At 42.1% G+C, this 20,178-nt stretch overlaps 1 protein-coding gene across 1 annotated transcript in view; it reads left to right on the top strand.

The window, feature by feature from the left end:
- Positions 1 to 2,616: 2,616 nt before the first annotated feature.
- Positions 2,617 to 20,178, top strand: part of LOC126463391 (gamma-butyrobetaine dioxygenase-like) — a 151,408-nt gene continuing 133,846 nt past the window's right edge. Inside the window, exon 1 of the mRNA XM_050096154.1 lies at positions 2,617 to 2,747. The gene's annotated coding sequence lies outside the window, so the exon portion shown is untranslated. The remainder of the gene's footprint in view (positions 2,748 to 20,178) is intronic.

Genomic DNA, 20,178 nt, shown 5'->3' with positions numbered 1-20,178 from the left:
TGTCAATTGTCACATTGTGATTCGTTGTATTCTGGTTGGGATAAAAAAGTCTGCCTAAAATCATAATAACTGTTAGCACACCTTATACCATTAGGTATAAAAACATATTCTCGGTAGGCTTCTCTAAATTGTGTTAACAATTACTCCAAATTGGGTTTGTAATGCCACAACTCTTCTAAAACAAGAACAGCTGCTGATGCATTTATTTTATTTCCATAAAATGTTATTGCAAGTTTGTCAATTCGAGCGTCAGAATCAAAAACCAGGAAAGCTAGCCGGAGACTATCAGGATAATGTTGGATATGTTCGCAGTTTACGTAAAAAAGTAATAATGCTGACATCAGCTGAAACAATACACCTTTATTTAAAATGTTATATCGCCGACATTATCCTGATAGTCTCCGGCTTGCTTTCCTGGTTCCTGATTCCGACGCTCAAATTGACTTACTTGCAAGAACATTTTATGGAAATAAAATAAATGCATCAGCAGCTGTTATTGTTTTAGAAGAGTTGTGATATTACAAACTCAATTTGGAGCAATTGTCAACACAATTTAGAGAAGCCTAGAGACAATATGTTTTTATGCCTAATGGTATAAGGTGTGCTAACAGTTATTATGATTTTAGGCAGGGTCGTTACCGACCTCTGTGGTATACGTATCAGAGCCGCTTTAATACACTACTGGCCATTAAAATTTGATACACCAAGAAGAAATGCAGATGAGAATGGATATTCATTGGACAAATATATTATACTAGAACTGACATTTGATTGCATTTTCACGCAATTTGGGTGCATAGATCCTGAGAAATCTGTACCCAGAACAACCACCTCTGGCCGTAATAATGGCCTTGATACACCTGGACACTGAGTAAAACAGAGCTTGGATGGCGTGTACATGTACAGCTGCCCATGCAGCTTCAACACGATACTACAGTTCATCAAGAGTAGTGACTGGCGTATTGTGACAAGCCAGTTGCTCGGCCACCATTGACCAGATGTTTTCAATTGGTGAGAGATCTGGAGAATGTGCTGGCCAGGGCAGCAGTCGAACATTTTCTGTATCCATAAAACCCGTACAGGACCTGCAAGATGGGGTCGTGCATTATCCTGCTGAACTGTAGGGTATCACAGGGATTGAATGAAGGGTAGAGCCATGGGTCGTAACACATCTGAAATGTAATGTCCACTGTTCAAAGTGCCATCAATGCGAACAAGAGGTGACCGAGACGTGTTAACTAATGGCACCCCATACCATCATGCCAGGTGATGCTCCAGTATGGCGATGACGAATACATGCTTCCAATGTGAATTCACCGCGATGTCGCCAAATATGGATGCGACCATCATGATGCTGTAAACAGAACCTGGATTCATCTGAAAAAATGCCCTTGTGCCATTCGTGCACACAGGTTCTTCGTTGAGTACACCATCACAGGCGCTCCTGTCTGTGATTCAGCGTCAAGGGTAACCGCAGCCATGGTCTCCACTGCTGCAAATGTCGTCGAACTGTTGACTCAGGGAGCGAGACGTGGCTGCACATTCCGTTCCAGCCATGCGGATATGATGCCTGTCATCTCGACTGCTAGTGATACGAGGCCGTTGGGATCCACAATGGCGTTCCAGATTACCTTCCTTAACCCACCGATTCCATATTCTGCTAACAGTCATTGGATCTCGACCAACGTGAGCAGCAATGTTGTAATACGATAATCCGCAATCGCGATAGGCTACGATCCGACTTTTATCAAAGTTGGAAACATAATGGTATGTATTTCTCCTTCTTACACGAGGCATCAAGCAACGTTTCACCAGGCAACGCCGGTCAACCGCTGTTCGGTTGGAAACTTTCCTGATGTCAGCACGTTGTAGGTTTCGCCACCGAAGCCAACCTTGTGTGAATGCTCTGAAAAGCTAATCATTTACATATCACAGCATCTTCTTCCTGTCAGTTAAATTTCGCGTCTGTAGCACGTCATCTTCGTGGTGTAGCAATTTTAATGGCCAGTAGTGTATAAAATCTCAAAAGTCGTACCTCAGACGCACAGCCAAAGGCCATCCTAGAAATTTGCCTCATGGTTAAGGAGGCATCCAGTATTATAGGGTAAGATTGTTAGGCTTACAGTTGTTGTCAAAAAGAAAATTGAACTCTCAGTTTGTAAGTGTCTATATGAAAACTGTGTTCACTGGAGATTCGAAAAAATGCGTAGGTTGTATGAAGTAATTTCACAGGATGGCGTCATTGTACGTATCTAGAGAGAAGAAGGAAGAGAAACGTAGTTCTGAAAGTGATGTAATGTGAACGAGGTCAAGCAAGTGACTTTCACCGTCCTCTAATGCAAGCCGGGGCATGTGACTGCATGAACTGGCAGGCCATATTTCATCAGTTCACGAGTCATCCTCTGTTGCGCAAGACCAACCGGTGACCTTGGTAGGCTCCCACCTCTCAAAGTCTTCTCTGGAGTCTATTATTACAACTCCAGGTATTCCGCGATGCCCATTAAGTGACGTCACCACCCAGCGTTCGTCAAGGTTAGCCGCTTCTGCAGTTGGTCAGCACGTGCCCGACAGGCTTGGATATATTCCAATGGCGTCTCCAGACCCCAATACGTATAAAAAGGGTAGTATGTCGTTTCTAGTTACAGTGGATGCAGACTCTGTTCGAGGTAAAGCTGCTTTTGGTCAGTGCTTGTTAACAGGTCTTTACGTTTTGGAATATTGTGTGTGTGAAGAGAAATTTGCTGAAGGTGAGAAGACTCATTTACATGCGTATTTTAAGTCATCGAATATATATCTATTGTCTGATATTAGGACTAAGTTGGAATGGATGTTCGGTCTTACTGTAGGTGTATTTGATGTTCAGTCAGTCATGTAAGAGTAGAAGTCTGCATTAATATATATTATGAAGTACAATGCTGAATCGTTTACAAATTGTAATGAGTCCGCCATGACTTTTAATGTTCGATTACGTAGGTGTGCAAAACGTACCAAGAAGTTCGATTACACCGACCCTGTTTTGGTTAGTCACTGGTCGTGTGCAAAGTTTATGGAGAAGTATTGGGAAGCCTTTCGGCAAAATTGGAAGGAGCGTTGTGGATTGTCGCATTGTGATTTGTTGTATTCCGGTTGGACTAAAGAAGTCGTAGCTTGGTACAATGCGTCCTTTCACTCTACAACGGTGAGGAAACCTCAATTGTATTTGTTTGGTGACACAAATATAGGGAAATCGACATTGATTGAAAAGGTGTTAGGTCATAAACAGGAGGAGATTTATGTGTCTTATTGTTCTGAATTTGGATTTGGAGGGTATAATCCATCTATTCAATATGTTATTTTGTTTGAAGAATTTGAGTGGTGTAGATGGAAACCTTTTGCAGGTATTTTGAAGAGAATTGTTGAAGGTAAGCCGGTAACAGTGAATGTTAAAATAAACCCGGCCTAACAATTACTCATTCGGGCCCGTTATATTTGTGTCGAATGAAATGGCTATTGGTCATGAGGCATTGTTGTCTCGATTAAATATTGTCCATGCTAATTGTCTTATCGGGCATTGTATGTCTGTTAAGGAGGAGATGGACACTTTGTCATCCCTGTATGTTTATATTTCTTTGTCAATTACGTGTATGGATGCTGTTGTAACCCTCCCTTGGTCATGGGCTGCCATAGAGGTCAGCTACTTGTCTTTAAATCGTGGGTAATACTTTGCTCCAAATCTTTGTTATTTATTAAGTGAATGTACTTTTTATTTCTTTCAAATTAGTTTTCAGAAAACTTTTTTTCTCAAATATCTCATGAAAGACTTTCTTTGATTTCCGGAGATTTACCATTCTGACACTAAAATGTTCTACACATGAAATGCATTCCTGAATTTGTCTTTAATCACGATAATCATGAAGACTCAAAATGTTCTTGAGGAAAAATTGAGAAATCGTCAATTCCTCTGTAGCTTTTAGCAAATAATTCGTTATGATTCTATTTTAACGCCACTTCTGTAGTCACATTCCAAATAAAATCTTTTCACATGGTAATATTTTTCGAAACTCATGACCCATTTTCTTTTACATTTCTTCGTCAGTTATGTGTATGTATGTCGTTGTAACCCTCCCTTGGTCATGGGCTGCAATAGAGGTCAACTGCTTGTATTTAAATCACGGGTAAAATTTTGCTGCAATAATTGCAGTTGGTGTAGAAACGCGAATAGCTTCTTCCAGTCTTCTCTTGATACTCTCACGCTACAAAAGCTGCAAGCATGCTGCAATATTATTAACTTTTTTATGTACCCAAACCCAGTATCTGTTCCGAAATTTTTCAATCTCAAAGCTCTACGTAACTGGTGAGACGACTGTTGGATAAAAAAAACTATTCCATGTTTTAATAGCCGGCCGCTGTGGCCGAGCGGTTCTAGGCGCTTCAGTCCGGAACCGCGCTTCTGCTACGGTCGCAGGTTCGAATCCTGCCTCCGGCATGGATATTTGTGATGTCCTTAGTTAGGTTTAAGTAGTGCTAAGTCTAGGGGACTGATGACCTCAGATGTTAAGTCCCATAGTGCTTACAGCCATTTGAACCATGTTTTATTAGCAAGCTTACTAAGAGTTAATCCTAAAACAGTTTAGATGACTTCGGTCGTCCTGCAGCATTCGACAAACGTTTTAGGATACTTTAAATTAAAAGTCTGGTGATGCTGTTTCACTCAGTTTCACAAACTCGAACGAATTGCGTAACTATATCAACGAGACGCGCATGTCCAATAGTGTTAGCAATCTAAGAACGATACTGAAGATTGAAGAGTTTCCATCGACTGTGTTCTCATCGTTGGTTGCTTACGTAGAGCTCCTGCAGTTTTTAGCAATGGGAGGGGAGACAATGGCAGGTGCACAGTCAGTAGAATGCGGCCCGAGCCCGTATTTACACGCGCACGTTGTAGAAGTGTAGGCAGGTACTGCGCAAACTGAAACGCACGGACTTCTTCGCCCGCACCGGTTTGCAGCGCGCTGCGCTGACAGAATCGAAACGCGCATCCATCAATCTTTCTCAGACGATTTTATGGAAATTATTCGGTAATATATTTGATTTTTACATTACTGTTAGCTTTATACGTCAGCTTAATTGTGAAGTGCCCATCATCTTGCTAATCGTCATCCTTATTGTGATACACTCATTTAAGTAAGACACTGCGCAATAGTAGAAAAATTGCAACCAAAAATAGGGTTCGCTATGATTTTGCGTTTGATGCATATTATACCATATGTTGCTGCGTGTGAATTTTAGCTAAAATATTGAATTTTTCTTTGTGCTTGAGAGAAGGTCCCTCTATCTCCGTCCTCGAGAAAATGGATCGCACACGCGAGAGAATGAAATATTCATAACAAGCCTCATATCTATTAACTCTAGAACACAAACGTTCTTCGATTATACAGGGTGATTCAAAAAGAATACCACAACTTTAGGAATTTAAAACTCTGCAACGACAAAAGGCAGAGCTAAGCACTATCTGTCGGCGAATTAAGGGAGCTATAAAGTTTCATTTAGTTGTACATTTGTTCGCCATTTCCGCCAATAAAGGTTTTGGTCCCTTTTTCTTCGAAGGTGCTACTATAACTGGACTACAGTATCTGGAGATGTTAGAGAATTGGCTGTTCCCTCAGCGCGAACAAGAAGCACAACAATTCATATTTCAGCAGGATGGAGCGCCACCACATTGGCACTTATCTGTCCGTAACTACCTGAACGTCAACTACCCGAGGCGATGGATCGGCCACCAGGCAGCCCGTGACAGAGCACTTCATCACTGGCCTCCAAGAAGCCCTGATCTTACCCCCTGCGATTTTTTCTTATGGGGGTATGTTAAGGATATGGTGTTTCGGCCACCTCTCCCAGCCACCATTGATGATTTGAAACGAGAAATAACAGCAGCTATCCAAACTGTTACGCCTGATATGCTACAGAGAGTGTGGAACGAGTTGGAGTATCGGGTTGATATTGCTCGTGTGTCTGGAGGGGGCCATATTGAACATCTCTGAACTTGTTTTTGAGTGAAAAAAAACCTTTTTAAATACTCTTTGTAATGATGTATAACAGAAGGTTATATTATGTTTCTTTCATTAAATACACATTTTTAAAGTTGTGGTATTCTTTTTGAATCTCCCTGTATAATGTAACAAACGTTCGTATTTTTTACAACATAACAAAAACTAAGCATAATTTGGTAACACATTTTAGTATTTATTATCACTAATGAACAATACAGGCCACAGTCTATAATCACAGAAACAATAGTTTTTGACAACAATGAGAACATTTATTTCGAACAATTAGTGCATAATTGCACTCGATGGTCTTTGCAAAATGCGTTACAACAAACAGCACAAAACGTTGTTCTCATCCTTCTCTTTTAGGACAGACATTTGGCAGATAGTTCTCCTCGGGGCAGACGACATTCTAGCATTTCCACCAATGTTCTCACGATGTGATTCGATTCCAAGGACGGACTGAATAGTAGGCGCAGATCATTAGGTATTCTTGGTATGTGAGCCTGCTTGGCATCCATGGTGAGAGTAGCTCTTCACTCAGTCGCATTAGGAAGTGTTTCCTCTTTAGGAAATTCTCCTTTTCACGGGTGATGTGAACGTGGATTATCCACATATTACCACAAATAATGTTCAAAATTCCATAAAAGGCACCCAAAGGCCAGCGTTTAGTCTTCCGACTGCAAGAAATGTTGGGAGACATCTGGTCTAATGAATCAACGCCACCTTTTGTGTCGTTGTAGCAATGAATCATCTTAGGTTTCTCAGTTACTCTATTTGAGCTTGGTCGTGCATCGTCGGTAACAGAAGGAATATTTTATTTGCCTAGTTTTATATGAGATAAGATCCTTGTCAAAGATCAACATGGATGTGTCTATCTCTCTCTTCTTGGTTATAAGTAGTTCTGGAAGTATTTCTCGCATATCGTGTCTCATAATACCAACGAGAGTGAGTTTCTCCTTTAGCAGATCGTCGGCTAACTTGAGATATGTGAACCAGTAATCAACTGCAACATTCCTCTCATTGTGTTTGAGATCTCCTTCACGTATTATTCTCCAAGTGGCAGACCGTTAGTATCTGTGCCTTTGCCGAAATATGGGGAAGCGTCAACCATATATTTTGTTCCTGCGTCACTCACCATGACAATTTTAATCCTATATTTATCGGGTTTGTTAGCTATGAACATACGAAACGGTCATTTACCGCGAAAAGGAAGGAGTTGTTCGTCCACTGTAATTAATGAGCCTGGTCTGTAATAGTTACGGCAACTGATAACAAATTCATCCCTTAATTCCGTGATAGCTGCAAATGGATCGGACTGCTTTCGTTCCTCATGAGTCACCTTATCATCAAACCTCAGGTAAGAAATTCCAACAGCCCCCAAACTCAGAGCACAACCAAAAGTCCATAAAACCAACATACCTATCAGGCCTATTGTGAACTCAATTAATAGCCCAGCCTACAAATTAATGAGAGAAAGAAATGACATACGTGTAGAAAAATACACATTTGAAAAATCATACTCCATAAAGAATAGCTATGAACTTATTAACCGTTTGAAAGATTTGACAGCACCACCTCAAGTCAAGCTTCTATCCCTAGCTATTGTTAACCTTTCCATCAGCATACCTGTAAATGAAACAGTTGAGATAATAAGAATGAACCTATTGAGAAACAAGACAATGAGCAAACCAGAAATCATAGCACTTGTAGATGTACTTAATCTAGTGCTCTCACATAATTACTTCTCTTTTAACAATAAAATTTACGAGCAGGGCCAAGGACTAGCAGTGGCCTATTAGCTGAAATATTTATCAACCATATAGAAAATAAAATTCTAACATGATATGATAACATCACAAGCAAAGTTAAATTCTATAAGAGATATTTACATGACATCCTCATTCTATATGATGGCACAGAGGACGAAGTGACAAACCTTTCTAACAAATTCAGTAGCCTACATAAAAATGTTCAATTCACCCTTGAACAGGAGGAAGACAACACCATACCTTTTCTTGACATAAAAATATCAAAACAGAACCAAAAGGTAGCTTTCAATGTTTACAGAAAACCTACTGGCACTGACACCCCTATACCAAACTGCTCAACTCATCCCTCCTCCCACAAAAAAGCTGCTTATAGGTCATTCCTGTACAGAGAACACAAATTTCCACTTCAACATACAGAACTCCAACAAGAAATGGAAACCATAACATATACTGCAATAAACAATGGATATGACCCTTTTCTAATTAATACCATGTCACAACCGATAAAATATGAAGTGAAGAAACAACATCAAAATATCCTCACAACTGACAGTGCGCCAGCAGTCAAATATGTAAAAATATCTTGGAGTAGTATCTGACAAATCAGCAAGACTATTAAAAAACACAAAGTAAAAATCAGCTTCAGCACCAACAACAACATATGTAGGAAGCTTATTTACAATATAAAACCACCTGATACAAGTATTGATGCATCTGACATTTATAAAATTACCTGCAGCCAATGTAATATATATTATTTGGCCAAACAGCAGAAATTTCAGAACCCGATTCAAAGAACAATTAGACTGCTAAAGGCTTGATAAATGTAACAAATCAGTAGTAGCAACTCTGTGTCACAAGACACAGGCCACCCTTTGAAAATCGAAGACAACCTCGAAATTTTACACAAAATAGGAAAAAGTAAAAGAATGGATATCATGGAAGAAATGGAAATTTTCATACATAACACAAATCATGGAGATAACGTTCTTAATGAAATAACCGAATTCAAAAACTCAAAATTCTTCAAGTCTTGCCGGCTGGAGTGGCCGTGCGGTTCTAGGCGCTAGTCTGGAACCGAGCGACCGCTACGGTCACAGGTTCGAATCCTGCCTCGGGCATGGATGTGTGTGATGTCCTTAGATTAGTTAGGTTTAATTAGTTCTAAGTTCTAGGCGACTGATGACCTCAGAAGTTAAGTCGCATAGTACTCAGAGCCTTTTGAACCATTTCAACAGTCTTAAGCCAGTTCTAACTCAATAGATTCAAGATATGTCAATGTAAATAATTGACAACAAATCTGTCAGTACCAAGAATATCAATACAAAAACTCGATAATCGATATAGACTCACATGCTACAGTCCGCCATCTTGTGTTGTGTGTATAACATCGAAGCAATTTGTGCAGTGAATTACGTTGGCAATCAGTGACAAAATATAATGTGCAATAGTGTAATGTCAATCAACAGCTCCGCCATTACACCAGTGATGCAAGTGAAGCAGCAAGATGATGAAATCGTAGGTGATCAACTGTCATATAAAAGCCTTTCATACTATTTTCATAACACATAACTGATGCTAATCTACCTGCATCCTATACAGGCTGTGATCTAGATATTCAACCACAAGGAAGAAAACCAGCAGAAGACATCACTGATTTCGATTTCTAGCCATATACACTGCCCCCCTCCTTCCCCTCAAATGCCACACCAGCAGCTACAGTAAAAAACAATGGACACAGAGTTCTAGATTAATCTAGTTTAAGACTGTTTATTTGTAAGTAACATTTCTCTGTATGTATGTATGTATGTATGTATAAACGCCTGAAGATGAACAGAACATGTTCGAAAGGCGTTGCATTATGTTAGATTAAGCATAAAATAAAAAGTGACTGGTAGCAGAAACTTGAAATAAATAATTATCCCACACAGTCACGGTTCACAACATAGCCATTATGGCTGAAAATAAATAGTTTAAGTTACTTTAAGTAGTGTGTAAGTCTAGCGACCGATGACCGAAGCAGTTTGGTCCTTTAAGACTTCATACACATTTGAACATTTACAGGGAAAGGTCAACAGCTGAGATTAATGAGTGTGACAGTAATACGGAAACTAGCTAGGTGTACCTTGTGAGGAGAAGAGTTCACATCCTTCGAAAACCATTGTGATGAATGTAGGCCTGCCTTTGTCAGCAATACGCTGCACGCAGCAAATTAAATTCATGTTGTTGTTGTGGTCTTCAGTCCTGAGACTGGTTTGATGCAGCTCTCCATGCTACTCTATCCTGTGCAAGCTTTTTCATCTCCCAGTACCTACTGCAACCTACATCCTTCTGAATCTGCTTAGTGTATTCATCTCTTGGTCTCCCTCTACGATTTTTACCCTCCACGCTGCACTCCAATACTAAATTGGTGATCCCTTGATGCCTCAGAACATGTCCTACCAACCGATCCCTTCTTCTGGTCAAGTTGTGCCACAAACTTCTCTTCTCCCCAATCCTATTCAATACTTCATTAGTTATGTGATCTACCCATCTAATCTTCAGCATTCTTCTGTAGCACCACATTTCAAAAGCTTCCATTCTCTTCTTGTCCAAACTATTTATCGTCCATGTTTCACTTCCATACATGGCTACACTCCATACAAATACTTTCAGAAACGACTTCCTGACACTTAAATCAATACTGGATGTTAACAAATTTCTCTTCTTCAGAAACGCTTTCCTTGCCATTGCCAGCCTACATTTTATATCCTCTCTACTTCGACCATCATCAGTTATTTTGCTCCCCAAATAGCAAAACTCCTTTACTACTTTAAGTGCCTCATTTCCTAATCTAATTCCCTCAGCATCACCCGACTTAATTAGACTACATTCCATTATCCTTGTTTTGCTTTTGTTGATGTTCATCTTATATCCTCCTTTCAAGACACTGTCCATTCCATTCAACTGCTCTTCCAAGTCCTTTGCTGTCTCTGACAGAATTACAATGTCATCGGCGAACCTCAAAGTTTTTATTTCTTCTCCATGAATTTTAATACCTACTCCGAATTTTTCTTTTGCTTCCTTTACTGCTTGCTCAATATACAGATTGAACAACATCGGGGAGAGGCTACAACCCTGTCTTACTCCCTTCCCAACCACTGCTTCCCTTTCATGTCCCTCGACTCTTATAACTGCCATCTGGTTTCTGTACAAATTGTAAATAGCCTTTCGCTCCCTGTACTTTACCCCTGCCACCTTTAGAATTTGAAAGAGAGTATTCCAGTCAACATTGTCAAAAGCTTTCTCTAAGTCTACAAATGCTAGAAACGTAGGTTTGCCTTTCCTTAATCTTTCTTCTAAGATAAGTCGTAAGGTCAGTATTGCCTCACGTGTTCCAGTGTTTCTACGGAATCCAAACTGATCTTCCCCGAGGTTGGCTTCTACTAGTTTTTCCATTCGTCTGTAAAGAATTCGTGTTAGTATTTTGCAGCTGTGACTTATTAAACTGATAGTTCGGTAATTTTCACATCTGTCAACACCTGCTTTCTTTGGGATTGGAATTATTATATTCTTCTTGAAGTCTGAGGGTATTTCGCCTGTTTCATACATCTTGCTCACCAGATGGTAGAGTTTTGTCAGGACTGGCTCTCCCACGGCCGTCAGTAGTTCCAATGGAATATTGTCTACTCCGGGGGCCTTGTTTCGACTCAGGTCTTTCAGTGCTCTGTCAAACTCTTCACGCAATATCATATCTCCCATTTCATCTTCATCTACATCCTCTTCCATTTCCATAATATTGTCCTCAAGTACATCGCCCTTGTATAGACCCTCTATATACTCCTTCCACCTTTCTGCTTTCCCTACTTTGCTTAGAACTGGGTTTCCATCTGAGCTCTTGATATTCATACAAGTCGTTCTCTTATCTCCAAAGGTCTCTTTAATTTTCCTGTAGGCGGTATCTATCTTACCTCTAGTGAGATAGGCCTCTACATCCTTACATTTGTCCTCTAGCCATCCCTGCTTAGCCATTTTGCACTTCCTGTCGATCTCATTTTTGAGACGTTTGTATTCCTTTTTGCCTGTTTCACTTACTGCATTTTTATATTTTCTCCTTTCATCATAAGATATATAAATATGAATACATAAAATATATAAAACCGCACACTCTTTCAGTATACTCATACTTTCGCAATAATACCGACCACGTTCTTCATTTGAGTAACCTGTTGTGTAATTAGTTTATTGATTCTGATACAATGTATACAACCACTGAAATTGTTTTTCTTGTCACTACACGCAAATTAAAACATTGACATTCGTGGAGGTTTCTCGGCTGTTTCCAGCTTACAGTGAAAATATGATGTCCACATGCATGTAGTATAATGTCTCTTATTACATCCATGCACAAGTAATCGCAGTGAAACTTAATACACTTGTGATCTTGGACGCTTTTTAGCAGGAGCAAAGAGGGGATACATCTGTGAAAATTCCCCGTTTTCGAATTTTTGTAACAAATGGTTCAAATGGCTCTGAGCACTATGGGACTTAACTTCTGAGGTCATCAGTCCCCTAGAACTTAGAACTACTTAAACCTAACTAACCTAAGGACATCACACACATCCATGCCTGAGGCAGGATTCGAACCTGCGACGTAGCGGTCGCGCGGTTCCAGACTGCAGCGCCTAGAACCGGTCGCCCAGTTTTTGTAACAGATCGCACAGATACACGAGCTTAATAGGCTGCACGTAAACTACCTTGTTCACTGTATAATATTTAAAAGTTCTTGCACTGTTTCTTGATCACCTGCTTATATTCAAAAATGGCTCTGAGCACTATGGGACTCAACTGCTGTGGTCATAAGTCCCCTAGAACTTAGAACTACTTAAACCTAACTAACCTAAGGACAGCACACAACACCCAGCCATCACGAAGCAGAGAAAATCCCTGACCCCGCCGGGAATCGAACCCGGGAACCCGGTCACCTGCTTATATTATATTCCTTCCAATTTCACTTCTCTCACTATGAATGGCCTATCCCTTCTTGCGATCTGAACACATTGTGGAGGCAGAAGACGTAAACCCAGAGGTTAACGGCTGTCACTGAACTGTGTATTGTTCTTGACAAAAGGAAAACAATAACGAAACAAAACAGCAATGCTGTATAGATATAAATAACTTAGAAATATGATGTTCTAATGAAAAAAAGAACGAGAGCTTATATGGCGAAAAACGAAACACTGCTCAGTGACAATAAAGTTTAGTACTAAGGCAATATTTTTCGGGCGGCCGATAATATCACTGCCTGTATTTGCGGTGCTCCCCGCTTCCACCCTACCGTGGTGATGGCGTGGCGTAGGAAACTGTGTCACAAACACAACGCCACGTGACCAGCGCTACAGCCTGGCTGCGGTAACCAATAAAACAATGACTTTCGTGGCAGCCCGCGCGCTGGGCAGCTAGCATTTCCCGGCTGCGGCTGCCGTTAGAACACGTCCGATTGCACGGCAAGCAGCTGGCTCAGCGCAGCCAGTTGTGAGCATTGTGTTTCTTGGAGAACACATTATGTGACTGTTTGCAGTACCAGTGGACTTGTCGAAGCAGCCAGACCTTGTTCGCATCCCGAGACAAAAGTCGCGATGACTCTGATGATGATGATGATGTTGGGTTTGTGGGGCGCTCAACTGCGTGGTTATCAGCGCCCGTACAATGATCCAATCTGTGCTCAGTCCAATTTCGCCACTTTCCTGGATGATGAAATGATGAGGACAACACAAACACCCAGTCATCTCGAGGCAGGTGAAAATCCCTGACCCCGCCGGGAATCGAACCCGGGACCCTGTGCTCGGGAAGCGAGAACGCTACCGCGAGACCACGAGTGGCGGACGCGATGACTCTCGACTGCTTGTAGGGCCTAGGGGAGTTTCCAGTTCTGGAGGGACGTATAGTGTGTCTTCAAATATATATTTCCTTAAAGTGTCATTATCAAATGTTTTCTGAAAGCAGGTTAGACAATAACAGTGGAATACATAACGAGTGATATAACTGTATAAGAATACCTATTTGTAATGCTTACTTACAAGTGTTATAAATTGCCTAACATGGCATACTGTCGCATTAAAATACACTATTAAGAGTCGATATTTCTGGCAGAGCCTACTGCTTTGTTTCATTACTGAGTACACCGTCTTGACTGAATGGCAGTTGGCTAAGTGTCAAATTGCCTTGGTCAAAGAAATTCCTGTTACAAGCAGGTGACCTTTTTCTAGTCTTTGGACTCAGTGTCCGGTAGGATAGGAAAGGTTAGGAGCAATTTATTTTCTTTGGTAGTTGTAACATCTTTGCAGTACCTGTTTATCTTAGTATACAATGACGTTGCCTGTTCATAAACATAAACAGTAACAAACCTCTGGATAATATTCGCTGCATCCATAAATATAGCAGTTCAGCTAGTTATTGACGTTGTTTAAAGTACATTTTAGTAGGTAAACATACAGCTTTCTACGTGAAATTAACACATGGCCAACTCTAAGTTGTGTAATTTTGCCTCAATTCAGAATTAATACAATACAGTGCAATTACTTTTTCTACTCACTCATTAATTAACCAGTGAGGTTTGAAGCGATATTTATGATGTACATACCATCAGGCATGTAAATCCTGTTGTATGTGGTGGAACACTACTTAGGAATAAGTGCAAATACCTCTTAGACAATGTGTCTAATAGTGTATGCCATCTTAGGCAATTTATAACACTTGTAAGTAAGCATTACAAATATGGATCCTTATACGGTTATATCAATTGCTACGTATTTCACTATTATTGTCTAACCTGCTTTCAGAAAACACTTGATAATGGCACTTTGAAGCCGAAATCATGATTGTGTAAGTGTAAATGTAACGCTGTAAATAAACAAGTCTAATGGCGGTACTGACCTTAAAGAAATATATTATGACTGTGGCCCTGCAATATGAAAAAAAATTATTCAAATATGTAGCCACTTCTTTCTCACACATATTTACGTAAAACATATTATGCTTACACAGGGTGTCCCACCCGAAAGAGGCACCACAAACAAAAAAATGGTTCAAATGGCTCTGAGCACTATGGGACTCAACTGCTGTGGTCATAAGTCCCCTAGAACTTAGAACTACTTAAACCTAACTAACCTAAGGACAGCACACAACACCCAGCCATCACGAGGCAGAGAAAATCCCTGACCCCGCCGGGAATCGAACCCGGGAACCCGGGCGTGGGAAGCGAGAACGCTACCGCACGACCACGAGATGCGGGCCCACAAACAAATATTTGCTTAAATTACACTTATAGGCTTTGCACAAATATCTGGAAATAGAATGACGATACCTTGATCATGGGGAAGTAAAGATAAATCACTAAATGATTTGTTCCTGTAGCCTTCGCCATTTAGGCCAGCCCAGATGAAAAAGTCAGGTGGTGTTAAATCAGGGGACCCTGGGGGCCATGATCCTTTCGAAATCACTCTGATTCGACCTCAGCCATGGTTGAGTGTCGCATGTGGCACCATCCTGTTGGTACCAGCCGAAGGTAAATTGTTCATCGTCCAGCTGGTTCAAATTCCCGAAATATTTCGATGTAAACTGCACTTGTCACAGTAGAGTCGAAAAACATTGGTCCGATGATGCCACTCTGTGATGTTGCACAGAGCACTCCAATCATCTGTGAATTGAGGGGTTGTTCGTCTACTGTATGTAGATTTTCATTAGCCTGCACTACAAATGCGTATTTTGAGAGTTTACATAGCCAGAGAGGAGGAACTACGCCTCAACACTGAAGCATGTGTATTGCAATATTCCTGGCCCCTAAGCGATAAATTGCTGAAACCAAAGGCAAAATTGAATGCGTTTATCTTTGTCATTGACATTAAGTTCCCGAACAGCTGTAAACATGAATGGGGCTACTTTTTTCGCAGTTCTGTGACATGTGCTCCGTGACATTCCACATTCCTGAGATAAACGTCGAACAGACTTTGCAGGAGAGGCCAACAATCATTGTTTCACGTCAGTCACTTTCTCTTTCTATGATGGCGACCGTGCCCCGCCATGAAGATCTAACACTGTTCCATTGCTCTCCATCTTGTTCACTAATTTTTGTATACTACATCTAGACGGTATATGCCGGTTAGCAAGCCGTTCAACAAAAATTCGCCGACATGTCTTGATTCAAATGGCTCTGAGCGCTATGGGACTTAACTTCTGAGGTCATCAGTCCCCTAGAACTTAGAACTACTTGAACCTAACTAACCTAAGGACATCACACACATCCATGCCCGAGGCAGGATTCGAACCTGCGACCGTAGCGGTCGCGCGGCTCCAGATTGTAGCGCCTAGAACCGCTCGGCCACTCCGCCCGGTCTTAATGGAACCAGTAATCCAATATTATTTCACAAGAAACACGCGCTCTTCGACGGCATAGGGATACACGCCACGTAACACTGAACGTGAACACTGAGCTCCAGTCACAGAGACGCATGGGAACACACTGTTGGGTCAAACGATGTTGCAGAGTGCAGTGTTGCTACGTCAAACGTCACAAATTACGCAGTGCAATTTCGGCGGAATTACTAAACATGTTTGTGGGCTTCTTTCGAGTGGGACACCCTGTACTACGGCAATTGCAAATTCTTCCACCGGGCAATGAAAAATTGTTAATTTATTTGCCAGTACGCCAAATGTTCATTCTATAAACCGCCTAACCCAAGGCTGTCGATAATTATTCTTTTGTTATTTGTGAAACCCTTCCTCCATATGGACGCATTAAGTTTTCAGATATACCAAGTGCTACGTCTCGCACAATGACACAGTACTCACGCTTAATATGGGACGTTTCTCCAGTATTCTTAAATTTTTATTCATCAGTTTTTCATGCAAAACTGATTGCTTTAAAACAGATGAGGCACAATGTTTTCCGTACACTCAAAAATCTACGCATGTGAAGTTATTATCCGCAACGCATAAAGCAAGTACAACTATGGAAATTAATTTTTATAATTATAGTAAAGTGAGCGTGATTAATGTGGCTTTGCTTTCGTTATGAGAAAAAAAGCATGACATATTCCATGTCCATCTCGCTCGGCCGGTCACGACTGGCCGTCAGCTGCCTGCTCAAATTCTCAGCTGCCTCGTGCATTATACACTACTGGCCATTAAAATTGCTACACCACGAAGATGACGTGCTACAGATACGAAATTTAACCGACAGGAAGAAGATGCTGTGATATGCAAATGATTAGCTTTTCAGAGCATTCATACAAGGGTGGCGCCACCTACAACGTGCTGACATGGGGAAGTTTTCCAACCGATTTCTCATACACAAACAGCAGTTGACCGGCGTTGGTGAAACTGTTGTGATGCCTCGTGTAAGGAGGAGAAATGCGTACCATCACGTTTCCGACTTTGATAAAGGTCGGATTGTAGCCTATCGCGATTGCGGTTTATCGTAACACGACATTGCTGCTCGCGTTGGTCGAGATCCAATTATTGTTAGCAGAATATGCAATCGGTGGGTTCAGGAGGGTAATGCGGAACGCCGTGCTGGATTCCAACGGCCTCGTATCACTAGCAGTCGAGATGACAGGCATCTTATCGCATGGCTGTAACGGAATGTGCAGCCACGTCTCGCTCCCTGAGTCAACAATTCGACGACGTTTGCAGCAGCATGGACTATCATCTCGGAGACCATGGCTGCGGCTACCCTTGACGCTGCATCACAGACTGGAGCGCCTGCGATGGTGTACTCAACGACGAACCTGGGTGCACGAATGACAAAACGTCATTTTTTCGGATGAATCCAGGTTCTATTTACAGCATCATGATGGTCCCATCCGTGTATGGCGACATCGTGGTGAGCGCCCATTGGAAGCGTGTATTCGTCATCGCCATACCGGCGTCATGGTATGGGTTGCCATTGGTTACACGTCTCGGTCACCTCTTGTTCGCATTGACGTCACTTTGAACAGTGGACGTTATATTTAAGATGTATTACGACCCGTGGATCTACCCTTCATCCGATCCCTTCGAAACCCTACATTTCAGCAGGATAATGCACGACTGCATGTTGCAGGTCCTGTACGGGCCTTTCTGGATACAGAAAATGTTCGACCGCTGCCTTGGCCAGCACATTCTCCAGATCTCTCACCAATTGTAAACGTGTGGTTAATGGTGGCCGAACAACTGGCTCGTCACAATACGCCAGTCACTACTCTTGATGAACTGTGGTATCGTGTTGAAGCTCCATGGGCAGCTGTACCTGTACACGCCATCCAAGCTCTGTTTGACTCAATGCCCAGGCGTATAAAGGCCGTTATTACGGCCATAGGTGGTTGTTCTGGGTACTGATTTCTCAGGATCTATGCACCCAAACTGCGTGAAAATGTAATCACATGTCAATTCTAGTATAATATATTTGTCCAATGAATACCCTTTTATCATCTGCGTTTCTTCTTGGTGTAGCAATTTTAATGGCCAGTAGTGTAGAACTGCTGAACCATCCGCTAAGGTATTTTAACGTTTCATTGTTACACTGTAAATCGGGTACAACCGTGCTTAACTCGAAGGTTGGTTTGAGCAGTGCAGTGCTTTATTGGGTATTGTGGTGTGCTCTTGACATATTCCGCCTCTGAAAGTGTTACACAGGCAGATAGAGTGGTTCCACATTTCAGAACGAGCTCCGAAATACGATGCAACTTGACTTGGCATTACTGTCATTGTAACAGGTGAAAGAAGCGATGGGTAACGAAGATACCCGTTGGACCAACTGGGGATCGACCCCTAAATTTTTATTTTTGTAGTCTGGAAGTGAGCCACAAAGGCACATTTCTTGACAACACATTAATAAGTTATTTACGAAACAGAAACTGCACTGAGCCAAGAGAACAAATACTAATTCTGCACAAAAAGTAAATAAAGAAAATACGGTGGCATTATATGTTATTCGTTATTTAAGTTGCAATTAACTTATTGAGGGATATATTTGAATGATCTGCTTATGCGAATAATTATCCAGATAGAAATATATTCGAATATTATCCGTCTCTTCTCACCCTAAACCTTACGCTTCGTTTCTGTTTCCGTTCGTATCAGCTGTAACGAGTTCTATTACTTCGTTTGCTCCTTTTGTTCACGAAAGCCTGTTATGCAGCTTTAATGAATTTTTTCGTTAATTACAAACAAAGTTGACAATTATAGTCTGTTGTCACGCTCATCAACATAAATCTTTTAATTTGTTCTGATCAAAATCTGTTTCAGTATCAGTCCGAATATAGCATCTGACAGATAGCGAGTATTATTTCATCAGCTATCGTTTCACGCAAATATGCAGTTCCACAACTAATAGTGTAACCTCCCCACCGTAATTTACAAGACAGAAATATTACACTCCTGGAAATGGAAAAAAGAACACATTGACACCGGTGTGTCAGACCCACCATACTTGCTCCGGACACTGCGAGAGGGCTGTACAAGCAATGATCACACGCACGACACAGCGGACACGCCAGGAACCGCGGTGTTGGCCGTCGAATGGCGCTAGCTTCGCAGCATTTGTGCACCGCCGCCGTCAGTGTCAGCCAGTTTGCCATGGCATACGGAGCTCCATCGCAGTCTTTAACACTGGTAGCATGCCGCGACAGCGTGGACGTGAACCGTATGTGCAGTTGACGGACTTTGAGCGAGGGCGTATAGTGGGCATGCGGGAGGCCGGGTGGACGTACCGCCGAATTGCTCAACACGTGGGGCGTGAGGTCTCCACAGTACATCGATGTTGTCGCCAGTGGTCGGCGGAAGGTGCACGTGCCCGTCGACCTGGGACCGGACCGCAGCGACGCACGGATGCACGCCAAGACCGTAGGATCCTACGCAGTGCCGTAGGGGACCGCACCGCCACTTCCCAGCAAATTAGGGACACTGTTGCTCCTGGGGTATCGGCGAGGACCGTTCGCAACCGTCTCCATGAAGCTGGGCTACGGTCCCGCACACCGTTAGGCCGTCTTCCGCTCACGCCCCAACATCGTGCAGCCCGCCTCCAGTGGTGTCGCGACAGGCGTGAATGGAGGGACGAATGGAGACGTGTCGTCTTCAGCGATGAGAGTCGCTTCTGCCTTGGTGCCAATGATGGTCGTATGCGTGTTTGGCGCCGTGCAGGAGAGCGCCACAATCAGGACTGCATACGACCGAGGCACACAGGGCCAACACCCGGCATCATGGTGTGGGGAGCGATCTCCTACACTGGCCGTACACCACTGGTGATCGTCGAGGGGACACTGAATAGTGCACGGTACATCGAAACCGTCATCGAACCCATCGTTCTACCATTCCTAGACCGGCAAGGGAACTTGCTGTTCCAACAGGACAATGCACGTCCG

This window comes from Schistocerca serialis, chromosome 1 (genome assembly GCF_023864345.2).
Source record: "Schistocerca serialis cubense isolate TAMUIC-IGC-003099 chromosome 1, iqSchSeri2.2, whole genome shotgun sequence".
Taxonomy (NCBI): domain Eukaryota; kingdom Metazoa; phylum Arthropoda; class Insecta; order Orthoptera; family Acrididae; genus Schistocerca; species Schistocerca serialis.
The sequence above is the reverse complement of the archived record's forward strand: the minus strand, read 5'-3'. Positions and strand labels throughout refer to the sequence as shown.